Source organism: Garra rufa, unplaced genomic scaffold, assembly GCF_049309525.1.
Source record: "Garra rufa unplaced genomic scaffold, GarRuf1.0 hap1_unplaced_032, whole genome shotgun sequence".
Lineage (NCBI taxonomy): Eukaryota > Metazoa > Chordata > Actinopteri > Cypriniformes > Cyprinidae > Garra > Garra rufa.
In genome coordinates, this window is record NW_027394307.1 from 44,433 (window position 1) to 57,982 (window position 13,550).

A 13,550-nucleotide genomic window follows, 5' to 3' on the forward strand; every position below is an offset into this window, starting at 1 on the left:
ATTATCGTACATTGTGGTATTATTGATCGTACATCATACAGAGGTCAAAATTATGGTACAAATACGATAATTATCGTACGTCTGGCAACACTGTTGGGGTACAACGGTAGCTTGGCTGAATCCAGATCAGACGGTTGCAGGTTCCAATCACATCAGTTGATCTCTTCTTGACATCCATAGTATAAAGTCTACAGCCCTTTACCGTGACTGATTTGCAAATTGAATCAAAGCAATTAAGCAAGGAACGCAGACTTGTTTTCTCGACCTCGTGGCCGCGACAGAGTGCGCCTGACCCCGGATCGGGAGGTTGCGTGTTCCAATTAAGTTGAGGTCAAGCGAACTGTTCTTGACTTTGTGAGTGTAAAGACTAGCGGATTTGCATAGTTTATCAAAGTGCTTTAGCATGAAACACTAAATAATTTTTCCGCTATCTTGTAGTGCAACGGTAGAGTGTCTGGCTCCAAATCACCTTGAGGTCAGACGATCTGTTTTTGATCTCCTGAGTATAAAGTCCAACATCAAGAGTGTTCCTTGAGCACCGTATATTTACTGAGTTGCATTCTGTGTCAAGGGGGTTAAGCAAAATACATCACCTCTGGGTTCAGGACCTCGTGGCGCAACGGTAGCGCGTCTGACTCCAGATCAGAAGGTTGCGTGTTCAAATCACGTCGGGGTCACGTGATTTCTTGTTGACTTCTAATGTGAAAAGAAGTCCTGTCGTTGTGTGCTGCAGTGGTTTCCAATCCCACCGCTCTGTATGTCTCCCTTATTAAACACACCTGATTAAGATCATTAGCTAGTTAGGAGAGAGCTCCATGAGCTCATCTGGGTGTGTCAGAAAAAGGAGACAGACAAAAATGCAGGGCCGCGTCTTCCAGAGTCATCGTAAGCCTAAGTTGATTGCAACTCTATTGGTTTCAATGCGTCTACGTTGTATGAAGGATTGCAACGCTTTTGGGAAACACAGCCCAGAGCAGGGGGTCCCCAGGATCAGGATTGAAAATCACCAGTGTACTGTGATAGATTTGTATCTTGACCTGTTATTTTTATTAAGCCTGAGATCTCATGTAATAACCATTCCTGTCATTGTGTACTGTGACAGATCTGCCTCTTGACGTGTTACTTTTGCATATCTTGCCCTGGAATCTCTGAAGAAATCGTGGAAACATCTACGTGCCGAATTCAAAAGCCAGCTCCTTCGAGCCGGAATCGAACCAGCGACCTAAGGATAGCCAATGTATCATCTACAGTCCTCCGCTCTACCAGCTGAGCTATCGAAGGCAGGATGACAAAAGGTGGCTTAAGCAGGAAACACCAGATAGGTTTGTGGTGTCTTGGGGTACAGTGTTGCCAGATTGGAAATGTCCAAGTATCGTACCAGAAGCTCAAAATTATCGTATTTGGGAGAAAATTATCATATTTAAGTCAAACGTTCAAAATAAAGATCGGCTATTTATCTAGATGTTACAGCTATTGTCCTTTTCAGCACTCATTTTCTATACCTTATTGTAATGATAAAAACTAATTATCTTACCCGAGTCAAACGTTCAAAATACAGCTATTTATCTAGATGTTACAGCTATTTATCCTTTTCAGCACTCAATTTCTATACTTTATTTTTAAACTAACAAACTCAGTTTTGAAACAACTGACCTAAGTGCGACAGGAACGTTAACTTGTGCTCGTGAGAGAGAGCCATTCTCCACGATGATTGGTTGAGAAGACGTAAGATTGGATGCGTAACACCACGTTCACGTCTCCTCACAATCATGAAGGTAGACGTAGGATCCACACAACTACATCTTTGAGAATAGAAGCTCTATAATTACAACGACCATGGTGTCACAAAATTCAGAAATTATCGTACATTGTGGTATTATTGATCGTACATCGTACAGAGGTCAAAATTATGGTACAAATACGATAATTATCGTACGTCTGGCAACACTGTTGGGGTACAACGGTAGCTTGGCTGAATCCAGATCAGACGGTTGCAGGTTCCAATCACATCAGTTGATCTCTTCTTGACATCCATAGTATAAAGTCTACAGCCCTTTACCGTGACTGATTTGCAAATTGAATCAAAGCAATTAAGCAAGGAACGCCGACTTGTTTTCTCGACCTCGTGGCCGCGACAGAGTGCGCCTGACCCCGGATCGGGAGGTTGCGTGTTCCAATTAAGTTGAGGTCAAGCGAACTGTTCTTGACTTTGTGAGTGTAAAGACTAGCGGATTTGCATAGTTTATCAAAGTGCTTTAGCATGAAACACTAAATAATTTTTCCGCTATCTTGTAGTGCAACGGTAGAGTGTCTGGCTCCAAATCACCTTGAGGTCAGACGATCTGTTTTTGATCTCCTGAGTATAAAGTCCAACATCAAGAGTGTTCCTTGAGCACCGTATATTTACTGATTTGCATTCTGTGTCAAGGGGGTTAAGCAAAATACATCACCTCTGGGTTCAGGACCTCGTGGCGCAACGGTAGCGCGTCTGACTCCAGATCAGAAGGTTGCGTGTTCAAATCACGTCGGGGTCACGTGATTTCTTGTTGACTTCTAATGTGAAAAGAAGTCCTGTCGTTGTGTGCTGCAGTGGTTTCCAATCCCACCGCTCTGTATGTCTCCCTTATTGAACACACCTGATTAAGATCATTAGCTAGTTAGGAGAGAGCTCCATGAGCTCATCTGGGTGTGTCAGAAAAAGGAGACAGACAAAAATGCAGGGCCGCGTCTTCCAGAGTCATCGTAAGCCTAAGTTGATTGCAACTCTATTGGTTTCAATGCGTCTACGTTGTATGAAGGATTGCAACGCTTTTGGGAAACACAGCCCAGAGCAGGGGGTCCCCAGGATCAGGATTGAAAATCACCAGTGTACTGTGATAGATTTGTATCTTGACCTGTTATTTTTATTAAGCCTGAGATCTCATGTAATAACCATTCCTGTCATTGTGTACTGTGACAGATCTGCCTCTTGACGTGTTACTTTTGCATATCTTGCCCTGGAATCTCTGAAGAAATCGTGGAAACATCTACGTGCCGAATTCAAAAGCCAGCTCCTTCGAGCCGGAATCGAACCAGCGACCTAAGGATAGCCAATGTATCATCTACAGTCCTCCGCTCTACCAGCTGAGCTATCGAAGGCAGGATGACAAAAGGTGGCTTAAGCAGGAAACACCAGATAGGTTTGTGGTGTCTTGGGGTACAGTGTTGCCAGATTGGAAATGTCCAAGTATCGTACCAGAAGCTCAAAATTATCGTATTTGGGAGAAAATTATCATATTTAAGTCAAACGTTCAAAATAAAGATCGGCTATTTATCTAGATGTTACAGCTATTGTCCTTTTCAGCACTCATTTTCTATACCTTATTGTAATGATAAAAACTAATTATCTTACCCGAGTCAAACGTTCAAAATACAGCTATTTATCTAGATGTTACAGCTATTTATCCTTTTCAGCACTCAATTTCTATACTTTATTTTTAAACTAACAACCTCAGTTTTGAAACAACTGACCTAAGTGCGACAGGAACGTTAACTTGTGCTCGTGAGAGAGAGCCATTCTCCACGATGATTGGTTGAGAAGACGTAAGATTGGATGCGTAACACCACGTTCACGTCTCCTCACAATCATGAAGGTAGACGTAGGATCCACACAACTACATCTTTGAGAATAGAAGCTCTATAATTACAACGACCATGGTGTCACAAAATTCAGAAATTATCGTACATTGTGGTATTATTGATCGTACATCATACAGAGGTCAAAATTATGGTACAAATACGATAATTATCGTACGTCTGGCAACACTGTTGGGGTACAACGGTAGCTTGGCTGAATCCAGATCAGACGGTTGCAGGTTCCAATCACATCAGTTGATCTCTTCTTGACATCCATAGTATAAAGTCTACAGCCCTTTACCGTGACTGATTTGCAAATTGAATCAAAGCAATTAAGCAAGGAACGCAGACTTGTTTTCTCGACCTCGTGGCCGCGACAGAGTGCGCCTGACCCCGGATCGGGAGGTTGCGTGTTCCAATTAAGTTGAGGTCAAGCGAACTGTTCTTGACTTTGTGAGTGTAAAGACTAGCGGATTTGCATAGTTTATCAAAGTGCTTTAGCATGAAACACTAAATAATTTTTCCGCTATCTTGTAGTGCAACGGTAGAGTGTCTGGCTCCAAATCACCTTGAGGTCAGACGATCTGTTTTTGATCTCCTGAGTATAAAGTCCAACATCAAGAGTGTTCCTTGAGCACCGTATATTTACTGAGTTGCATTCTGTGTCAAGGGGGTTAAGCAAAATACATCACCTCTGGGTTCAGGACCTCGTGGCGCAACGGTAGCGCGTCTGACTCCAGATCAGAAGGTTGCGTGTTCAAATCACGTCGGGGTCACGTGATTTCTTGTTGACTTCTAATGTGAAAAGAAGTCCTGTCGTTGTGTGCTGCAGTGGTTTCCAATCCCACCGCTCTGTATGTCTCCCTTATTAAACACACCTGATTAAGATCATTAGCTAGTTAGGAGAGAGCTCCATGAGCTCATCTGGGTGTGTCAGAAAAAGGAGACAGACAAAAATGCAGGGCCGCGTCTTCCAGAGTCATCGTAAGCCTAAGTTGATTGCAACTCTATTGGTTTCAATGCGTCTACGTTGTATGAAGGATTGCAACGCTTTTGGGAAACACAGCCCAGAGCAGGGGGTCCCCAGGATCAGGATTGAAAATCACCAGTGTACTGTGATAGATTTGTATCTTGACCTGTTATTTTTATTAAGCCTGAGATCTCATGTAATAACCATTCCTGTCATTGTGTACTGGGACAGATCTGCCTCTTGACGTGTTGCTTTTGCATATCTTGCCCTGCAATCTCTGAAGAAATCGTGGAAACATCTACGTGCCGAATTCAAAAGCCAGCTCCTTCGAGCCGGAATCGAACCAGCGACCTAAGGATAGCCAATGTATCATCTACAGTCCTCCGCTCTACCAGCTGAGCTATCGAAGGCAGGATGACAAAAGGTGGCTTAAGCAAGAAAACCCAATTAGGTTTGTGGTGTCTTGGGGTACAACGGTAGCTTGGCTGAATCCAGATCAGACGGTTGCAGGTTCCAATCACATCAGTTGATCTCTTCTTGACATCCATAGTATAAAGTCTACAGCCCTTTACCGTGACTGATTTGCAAATTGAATCAAAGCAATTAAGCAAGGAACGCCGACTTGTTTTCTCGACCTCGTGGCCGCGACAGAGTGCGCCTGACCCCGGATCGGGAGGTTGCGTGTTCCAATTAAGTTGAGTTCAAGCGAACTGTTCTTGACTTTGTGAGTGTAAAGACTAGCGGATTTGCATAGTTTATCAAAGTGCTTTAGCATGAAACACTAAATAATTTTTCCGCTATCTTGTAGTGCAACGGTAGAGTGTCTGGCTCCAAATCACCTTGAGGTCAGACGATCTGTTTTTGATCTCCTGAGTATAAAGTCCAACATCAAGAGTGTTCCTTGAGCACCGTATATTTACTGAGTTGCATTCTGTGTCAAGGGGGTTAAGCAAAATACATCACCTCTGGGTTCAGGACCTCGTGGCGCAATGGTAGGGCGTCTGACTCCAGATCAGAAGGTTGCGTGTTCAAATCACGTCGGGGTCACGTGATTTCTTGTTGACTTCTAATGTGAAAAGAAGTCCTGTCGTTGTGTGCTGCAGTGGTTTCCAATCCCACCGCTCTGTATGTCTCCCTTATTAAACACACCTGATTAAGATCATTAGCTAGTTAGGAGAGAGCTCCATGAGCTCATCTGGGTGTGTCAGAAAAAGGAGACAGACAAAAATGCAGGGCCGCGTCTTCCAGAGTCATCGTAAGCCTAAGTTGATTGCAACTCTATTGGTTTCAATGCGTCTACGTTGTATGAAGGATTGCAACGCTTTTGGGAAACACAGCCCAGAGCAGGGGGTCCCCAGGATCAGGATTGAAAATCACCAGTGTACTGTGATAGATTTGTATCTTGACCTGTTATTTTTATTAAGCCTGAGATCTCATGTAATAACCATTCCTGTCATTGTGTACTGTGACAGATCTGCCTCTTGACGTGTTGCTTTTGCATATCTTGCCCTGCAATCTCTGAAGAAATCGTGGAAACATCTACGTGCCGAATTCAAAAGCCAGCTCCTTCGAGCCGGAATCGAACCAGCGACCTAAGGATAGCCAATGTATCATCTACAGTCCCCCGCTCTACCAGCTGAGCTATCGAAGGCAGGATGACAAAAGGTGGCTTAAGCAGGAAACACCAGATAGGTTTGTGGTGTCTTGGGGTACAGTGTTGCCAGATTGGAAATGTCCAAGTATCGTACCAGAAGCTCAAAATTATCGTATTTGGGAGAAAATTATCATATTTAAGTCAAACGTTCAAAATAAAGATCGGCTATTTATCTAGATGTTACAGCTATTGTCCTTTTCAGCACTCATTTTCTATACCTTATTGTAATGATAAAAACTAATTATCTTACCCGAGTCAAACGTTCAAAATACAGCTATTTATCTAGATGTTACAGCTATTTATCCTTTTCAGCACTCAATTTCTATACTTTATTTTTAAACTAACAACCTAAGTTTTGAAACAACTGACCTAAGTGCGACAGGAACGTTAACTTGTGCTCGTGAGAGAGAGCCATTCTCCACGATGATTGGTTGAGAAGACGTAAGATTGGATGCGTAACACCACGTTCACGTCTCCTCACAATCATGAAGGTAGACGTAGGATCCACACAACTACATCTTTGAGAATAGAAGCTCTATAATTACAACGACCATGGTGTCACAAAATTCAGAAATTATCGTACATTGTGGTATTATTGATCGTACATCGTACAGAGGTCAAAATTATGGTACAAATACGATAATTATCGTACGTCTGGCAACACTGTTGGGGTACAACGGTAGCTTGGCTGAATCCAGATCAGACGGTTGCAGGTTCCAATCACATCAGTTGATCTCTTCTTGACATCCATAGTATAAAGTCTACAGCCCTTTACCGTGACTGATTTGCAAATTGAATCAAAGCAATTAAGCAAGGAACGCCGACTTGTTTTCTCGACCTCGTGGCCGCGACAGAGTGCGCCTGACCCCGGATCGGGAGGTTGCGTGTTCCAATTAAGTTGAGTTCAAGCGAACTGTTCTTGACTTTGTGAGTGTAAAGACTAGCGGATTTGCATAGTTTATCAAAGTGCTTTAGCATGAAACACTAAATAATTTTTCCGCTATCTTGTAGTGCAACGGTAGAGTGTCTGGCTCCAAATCACCTTGAGGTCAGACGATCTGTTTTTGATCTCCTGAGTATAAAGTCCAACATCAAGAGTGTTCCTTGAGCACCGTATATTTACTGAGTTGCATTCTGTGTCAAGGGGGTTAAGCAAAATACATCACCTCTGGGTTCAGGACCTCGTGGCGCAATGGTAGGGCGTCTGACTCCCGATCAGAAGGTTGCGTGTTCAAATCACGTCGGGGTCACGTGATTTCTTGTTGACTTCTAATGTGAAAAGAAGTCCTGTCGTTGTGTGCTGCAGTGGTTTCCAATCCCACCGCTCTGTATGTCTCCCTTATTAAACACACCTGATTAAGATCATTAGCTAGTTAGGAGAGAGCTCCATGAGCTCATCTGGGTGTGTCAGAAAAAGGAGACAGACAAAAATGCAGGGCCGCGTCTTCCAGAGTCATCGTAAGCCTAAGTTGATTGCAACTCTATTGGTTTCAATGCGTCTACGTTGTATGAAGGATTGCAACGCTTTTGGGAAACACAGCCCAGAGCAGGGGGTCCCCAGGATCAGGATTGAAAATCACCAGTGTACTGTGATAGATTTGTATCTTGACCTGTTATTTTTATTAAGCCTGAGATCTCATGTAATAACCATTCCTGTCATTGTGTACTGTGACAGATCTGCCTCTTGACGTGTTGCTTTTGCATATCTTGCCCTGCAATCTCTGAAGAAATCGTGGAAACATCTACGTGCCGAATTCAAAAGCCAGCTCCTTCGAGCCGGAATCGAACCAGCGACCTAAGGATAGCCAATGTATCATCTACAGTCCCCCGCTCTACCAGCTGAGCTATCGAAGGCAGGATGACAAAAGGTGGCTTAAGCAGGAAACACCAGATAGGTTTGTGGTGTCTTGGGGTACAGTGTTGCCAGATTGGAAATGTCCAAGTATCGTACCAGAAGCTCAAAATTATCGTATTTGGGAGAAAATTATCATATTTAAGTCAAACGTTCAAAATAAAGATCGGCTATTTATCTAGATGTTACAGCTATTGTCCTTTTCAGCACTCATTTTCTATACCTTATTGTAATGATAAAAACTAATTATCTTACCCGAGTCAAACGTTCAAAATACAGCTATTTATCTAGATGTTACAGCTATTTATCCTTTTCAGCACTCAATTTCTATACTTTATTTTTAAACTAACAACCTAAGTTTTGAAACAACTGACCTAAGTGCGACAGGAACGTTAACTTGTGCTCGTGAGAGAGAGCCATTCTCCACGATGATTGGTTGAGAAGACGTAAGATTGGATGCGTAACACCACGTTCACGTCTCCTCACAATCATGAAGGTAGACGTAGGATCCACACAACTACATCTTTGAGAATAGAAGCTCTATAATTACAACGACCATGGTGTCACAAAATTCAGAAATTATCGTACATTGTGGTATTATTGATCGTACATCGTACAGAGGTCAAAATTATGGTACAAATACGATAATTATCGTACGTCTGGCAACACTGTTGGGGTACAACGGTAGCTTGGCTGAATCCAGATCAGACGGTTGCAGGTTCCAATCACATCAGTTGATCTCTTCTTGACATCCATAGTATAAAGTCTACAGCCCTTTACCGTGACTGATTTGCAAATTGAATCAAAGCAATTAAGCAAGGAACGCCGACTTGTTTTCTCGACCTCGTGGCCGCGACAGAGTGCGCCTGACCCCGGATCGGGAGGTTGCGTGTTCCAATTAAGTTGAGTTCAAGCGAACTGTTCTTGACTTTGTGAGTGTAAAGACTAGCGGATTTGCATAGTTTATCAAAGTGCTTTAGCATGAAACACTAAATAATTTTTCCGCTATCTTGTAGTGCAACGGTAGAGTGTCTGGCTCCAAATCACCTTGAGGTCAGACGATCTGTTTTTGATCTCCTGAGTATAAAGTCCAACATCAAGAGTGTTCCTTGAGCACCGTATATTTACTGATTTGCATTCTGTGTCAAGGGGGTTAAGCAAAATACATCACCTCTGGGTTCAGGACCTCGTGGCGCAACGGTAGCGCGTCTGACTCCAGATCAGAAGGTTGTGTGTTCAAATCACGTCGGGGTCACGTGATTTCTTGTTGACTTCTAATGTGAAAAGAAGTCCTGTCGTTGTGTGCTGCAGTGGTTTCCAATCCCATCGCTCTGTATGTCTCCCTTATTGAACACACCTGATTAAGATCATTAGCTAGTTAGGAGAGAGCTCCATGAGCTCATCTGGGTGTGTCAGAAAAAGGAGACAGACAAAAATGCAGGGCCGCGTCTTCCAGAGTCATCGTAAGCCTAAGTTGATTGCAACTCTATTGGTTTCAATGCGTCTACGTTGTATGAAGGATTGCAACACTTTTGGGAAACACAGCCCAGAGCAGGGGGTCCCCAGGATCAGGATTGAAAATCACCAGTGTACTGTGATAGATTTGTATCTTGACCTGTTATTTTTATTAAGCCTGAGATCTCATGTAATAACCATTCCTGTCATTGTGTACTGTGACAGATCTGCCTCTTGACGTGTTACTTTTGCATATCTTGCCCTGGAATCTCTGAAGAAATCGTGGAAACATCTACGTGCCGAATTCAAAAGCCAGCTCCTTCGAGCCGGAATCGAACCAGCGACCTAAGGATAGCCAATGTATCATCTACAGTCCTCCGCTCTACCAGCTGAGCTATCGAAGGCAGGATGACAAAAGGTGGCTTAAGCAGGAAACACCAGATAGGTTTGTGGTGTCTTGGGGTACAGTGTTGCCAGATTGGAAATGTCCAAGTATCGTACCAGAAGCTCAAAATTATCGTATTTGGGAGAAAATTATCATATTTAAGTCAAACGTTCAAAATAAAGATCGGCTATTTATCTAGATGTTACAGCTATTGTCCTTTTCAGCACTCATTTTCTATACCTTATTGTAATGATAAAAACTAATTATCTTACCCGAGTCAAACGTTCAAAATACAGCTATTTATCTAGATGTTACAGCTATTTATCCTTTTCAGCACTCAATTTCTATACTTTATTTTTAAACTAACAACCTCAGTTTTGAAACAACTGACCTAAGTGCGACAGGAACGTTAACTTGTGCTCGTGAGAGAGAGCCATTCTCCACGATGATTGGTTGAGAAGACGTAAGATTGGATGCGTAACACCACGTTCACGTCTCCTCACAATCATGAAGGTAGACGTAGGATCCACACAACTACATCTTTGAGAATAGAAGCTCTATAATTACAACGACCATGGTGTCACAAAATTCAGAAATTATCGTACATTGTGGTATTATTGATCGTACATCGTACAGAGGTCAAAATTATGGTACAAATACGATAATTATCGTACGTCTGGCAACACTGTTGGGGTACAACGGTAGCTTGGCTGAATCCAGATCAGACGGTTGCAGGTTCCAATCACATCAGTTGATCTCTTCTTGACATCCATAGTATAAAGTCTACAGCCCTTTACCGTGACTGATTTGCAAATTGAATCAAAGCAATTAAGCAAGGAACGCCGACTTGTTTTCTCGACCTCGTGGCCGCGACAGAGTGCGCCTGACCCCGGATCGGGAGGTTGCGTGTTCCAATTAAGTTGAGTTCAAGCGAACTGTTCTTGACTTTGTGAGTGTAAAGACTAGCGGATTTGCATAGTTTATCAAAGTGCTTTAGCATGAAACACTAAATAATTTTTCCGCTATCTTGTAGTGCAACGGTAGAGTGTCTGGCTCCAAATCACCTTGAGGTCAGACGATCTGTTTTTGATCTCCTGAGTATAAAGTCCAACATCAAGAGTGTTCCTTGAGCACCGTATATTTACTGATTTGCATTCTGTGTCAAGGGGGTTAAGCAAAATACATCACCTCTGGGTTCAGGACCTCGTGGCGCAACGGTAGCGCGTCTGACTCCAGATCAGAAGGTTGCGTGTTCAAATCACGTCGGGGTCACGTGATTTCTTGTTGACTTCTAATGTGAAAAGAAGTCCTGTCGTTGTGTGCTGCAGTGGTTTCCAATCCCATCGCTCTGTATGTCTCCCTTATTGAACACACCTGATTAAGATCATTAGCTAGTTAGGAGAGAGCTCCATGAGCTCATCTGGGTGTGTCAGAAAAAGGAGACAGACAAAAATGCAGGGCCGCGTCTTCCAGAGTCATCGTAAGCCTAAGTTGATTGCAACTCTATTGGTTTCAATGCGTCTACGTTGTATGAAGGATTGCAACGCTTTTGGGAAACACAGCCCAGAGCAGGGGGTCCCCAGGATCAGGATTGAAAATCACCAGTGTACTGTGATAGATTTGTATCTTGACCTGTTATTTTTATTAAGCCTGAGATCTCATGTAATAACCATTCCTGTCATTGTGTACTGTGACAGATCTGCCTCTTGACGTGTTACTTTTGCATATCTTGCCCTGGAATCTCTGAAGAAATCGTGGAAACATCTACGTGCCGAATTCAAAAGCCAGCTCCTTCGAGCCGGAATCGAACCAGCGACCTAAGGATAGCCAATGTATCATCTACAGTCCTCCGCTCTACCAGCTGAGCTATCGAAGGCAGGATGACAAAAGGTGGCTTAAGCAGGAAACACCAGATAGGTTTGTGGTGTCTTGGGGTACAGTGTTGCCAGATTGGAAATGTCCAAGTATCGTACCAGAAGCTCAAAATTATCGTATTTGGGAGAAAATTATCATATTTAAGTCAAACGTTCAAAATAAAGATCGGCTATTTATCTAGATGTTACAGCTATTGTCCTTTTCAGCACTCATTTTCTATACCTTATTGTAATGATAAAAACTAATTATCTTACCCGAGTCAAACGTTCAAAATACAGCTATTTATCTAGATGTTACAGCTATTTATCCTTTTCAGCACTCAATTTCTATACTTTATTTTTAAACTAACAAACTCAGTTTTGAAACAACTGACCTAAGTGCGACAGGAACGTTAACTTGTGCTCGTGAGAGAGAGCCATTCTCCACGATGATTGGTTGAGAAGACGTAAGATTGGATGCGTAACACCACGTTCACGTCTCCTCACAATCATGAAGGTAGACGTAGGATCCACACAACTACATCTTTGAGAATAGAAGCTCTATAATTACAACGACCATGGTGTCACAAAATTCAGAAATTATCGTACATTGTGGTATTATTGATCGTACATCGTACAGAGGTCAAAATTATGGTACAAATACGATAATTATCGTACGTCTGGCAACACTGTTGGGGTACAACGGTAGCTTGGCTGAATCCAGATCAGACGGTTGCAGGTTCCAATCACATCAGTTGATCTCTTCTTGACATCCATAGTATAAAGTCTACAGCCCTTTACCGTGACTGATTTGCAAATTGAATCAAAGCAATTAAGCAAGGAACGCCGACTTGTTTTCTCGACCTCGTGGCCGCGACAGAGTGCGCCTGACCCCGGATCGGGAGGTTGCGTGTTCCAATTAAGTTGAGGTCAAGCGAACTGTTCTTGACTTTGTGAGTGTAAAGACTAGCGGATTTGCATAGTTTATCAAAGTGCTTTAGCATGAAACACTAAATAATTTTTCCGCTATCTTGTAGTGCAACGGTAGAGTGTCTGGCTCCAAATCACCTTGAGGTCAGACGATCTGTTTTTGATCTCCTGAGTATAAAGTCCAACATCAAGAGTGTTCCTTGAGCACCGTATATTTACTGATTTGCATTCTGTGTCAAGGGGGTTAAGCAAAATACATCACCTCTGGGTTCAGGACCTCGTGGCGCAACGGTAGCGCGTCTGACGCCAGATCAGAAGGTTGCGTGTTCAAATCACGTCGGGGTCACGTGATTTCTTGTTGACTTCTAATGTGAAAAGAAGTCCTGTCGTTGTGTGCTGCAGTGGTTTCCAATCCCACCGCTCTGTATGTCTCCCTTATTGAACACACCTGATTAAGATCATTAGCTAGTTAGGAGAGAGCTCCATGAGCTCATCTGGGTGTGTCAGAAAAAGGAGACAGACAAAAATGCAGGGCCGCGTCTTCCAGAGTCATCGTAAGCCTAAGTTGATTGCAACTCTATTGGTTTCAATGCGTCTACGTTGTATGAAGGATTGCAACGCTTTTGGGAAACACAGCCCAGAGCAGGGGGTCCCCAGGATCAGGATTGAAAATCACCAGTGTACTGTGATAGATTTGTATCTTGACCTGTTATTTTTATTAAGCCTGAGATCTCATGTAATAACCATTCCTGTCATTGTGTACTGTGACAGATCTGCCTCTTGACGTGTTACTTTTGCATATCTTGCCCTGGAATCTCTGAAGAAATCGTGGAAAC

At 42.9% G+C, this 13,550-nt stretch overlaps 13 non-coding genes across 13 annotated transcripts; 8 read left to right on the forward strand and 5 right to left on the reverse strand.

Moving 5' to 3' along the window:
* Positions 1 to 605: 605 nt before the first annotated feature.
* trnaw-cca (transfer RNA tryptophan (anticodon CCA)) lies at positions 606 to 677 on the forward strand. The gene has a single exon. It is a non-coding gene; the product is annotated as a tRNA-Trp (tRNA).
* Positions 678 to 1,194: 517 nt separating this feature from the next.
* Positions 1,195 to 1,281, reverse strand: trnay-gua (transfer RNA tyrosine (anticodon GUA)). The gene is given in 2 exon segments: positions 1,195 to 1,230; positions 1,245 to 1,281. It is a non-coding gene; the product is annotated as a tRNA-Tyr (tRNA).
* Positions 1,282 to 2,462: 1,181 nt separating this feature from the next.
* trnaw-cca (transfer RNA tryptophan (anticodon CCA)) lies at positions 2,463 to 2,534 on the forward strand. Its single transcript has one exon. It is a non-coding gene; the product is annotated as a tRNA-Trp (tRNA).
* A 517-nt stretch (positions 2,535 to 3,051) lies between these two features.
* Positions 3,052 to 3,138, reverse strand: trnay-gua (transfer RNA tyrosine (anticodon GUA)). The gene is given in 2 exon segments: positions 3,052 to 3,087; positions 3,102 to 3,138. It is a non-coding gene; the product is annotated as a tRNA-Tyr (tRNA).
* A 1,181-nt stretch (positions 3,139 to 4,319) lies between these two features.
* Positions 4,320 to 4,391, forward strand: trnaw-cca (transfer RNA tryptophan (anticodon CCA)). The gene has a single exon. It is a non-coding gene; the product is annotated as a tRNA-Trp (tRNA).
* Positions 4,392 to 4,908: 517 nt separating this feature from the next.
* Positions 4,909 to 4,995, reverse strand: trnay-gua (transfer RNA tyrosine (anticodon GUA)). The gene is given in 2 exon segments: positions 4,909 to 4,944; positions 4,959 to 4,995. It is a non-coding gene; the product is annotated as a tRNA-Tyr (tRNA).
* Positions 4,996 to 5,560: 565 nt separating this feature from the next.
* trnaw-cca (transfer RNA tryptophan (anticodon CCA)) lies at positions 5,561 to 5,632 on the forward strand. The gene has a single exon. It is a non-coding gene; the product is annotated as a tRNA-Trp (tRNA).
* A 1,785-nt stretch (positions 5,633 to 7,417) lies between these two features.
* Positions 7,418 to 7,489, forward strand: trnag-ccc (transfer RNA glycine (anticodon CCC)). The gene has a single exon. It is a non-coding gene; the product is annotated as a tRNA-Gly (tRNA).
* Positions 7,490 to 9,274: 1,785 nt separating this feature from the next.
* On the forward strand, positions 9,275 to 9,346 carry trnaw-cca (transfer RNA tryptophan (anticodon CCA)). Its single transcript has one exon. It is a non-coding gene; the product is annotated as a tRNA-Trp (tRNA).
* A 517-nt stretch (positions 9,347 to 9,863) lies between these two features.
* On the reverse strand, positions 9,864 to 9,950 carry trnay-gua (transfer RNA tyrosine (anticodon GUA)). The gene is given in 2 exon segments: positions 9,864 to 9,899; positions 9,914 to 9,950. It is a non-coding gene; the product is annotated as a tRNA-Tyr (tRNA).
* Positions 9,951 to 11,131: 1,181 nt separating this feature from the next.
* Positions 11,132 to 11,203, forward strand: trnaw-cca (transfer RNA tryptophan (anticodon CCA)). The gene has a single exon. It is a non-coding gene; the product is annotated as a tRNA-Trp (tRNA).
* A 517-nt stretch (positions 11,204 to 11,720) lies between these two features.
* Positions 11,721 to 11,807, reverse strand: trnay-gua (transfer RNA tyrosine (anticodon GUA)). Its single transcript is given in 2 exon segments — positions 11,721 to 11,756; positions 11,771 to 11,807. It is a non-coding gene; the product is annotated as a tRNA-Tyr (tRNA).
* A 1,181-nt stretch (positions 11,808 to 12,988) lies between these two features.
* trnaw-cca (transfer RNA tryptophan (anticodon CCA)) lies at positions 12,989 to 13,060 on the forward strand. The gene has a single exon. It is a non-coding gene; the product is annotated as a tRNA-Trp (tRNA).
* Positions 13,061 to 13,550: the final 490 nt, after the last annotated feature.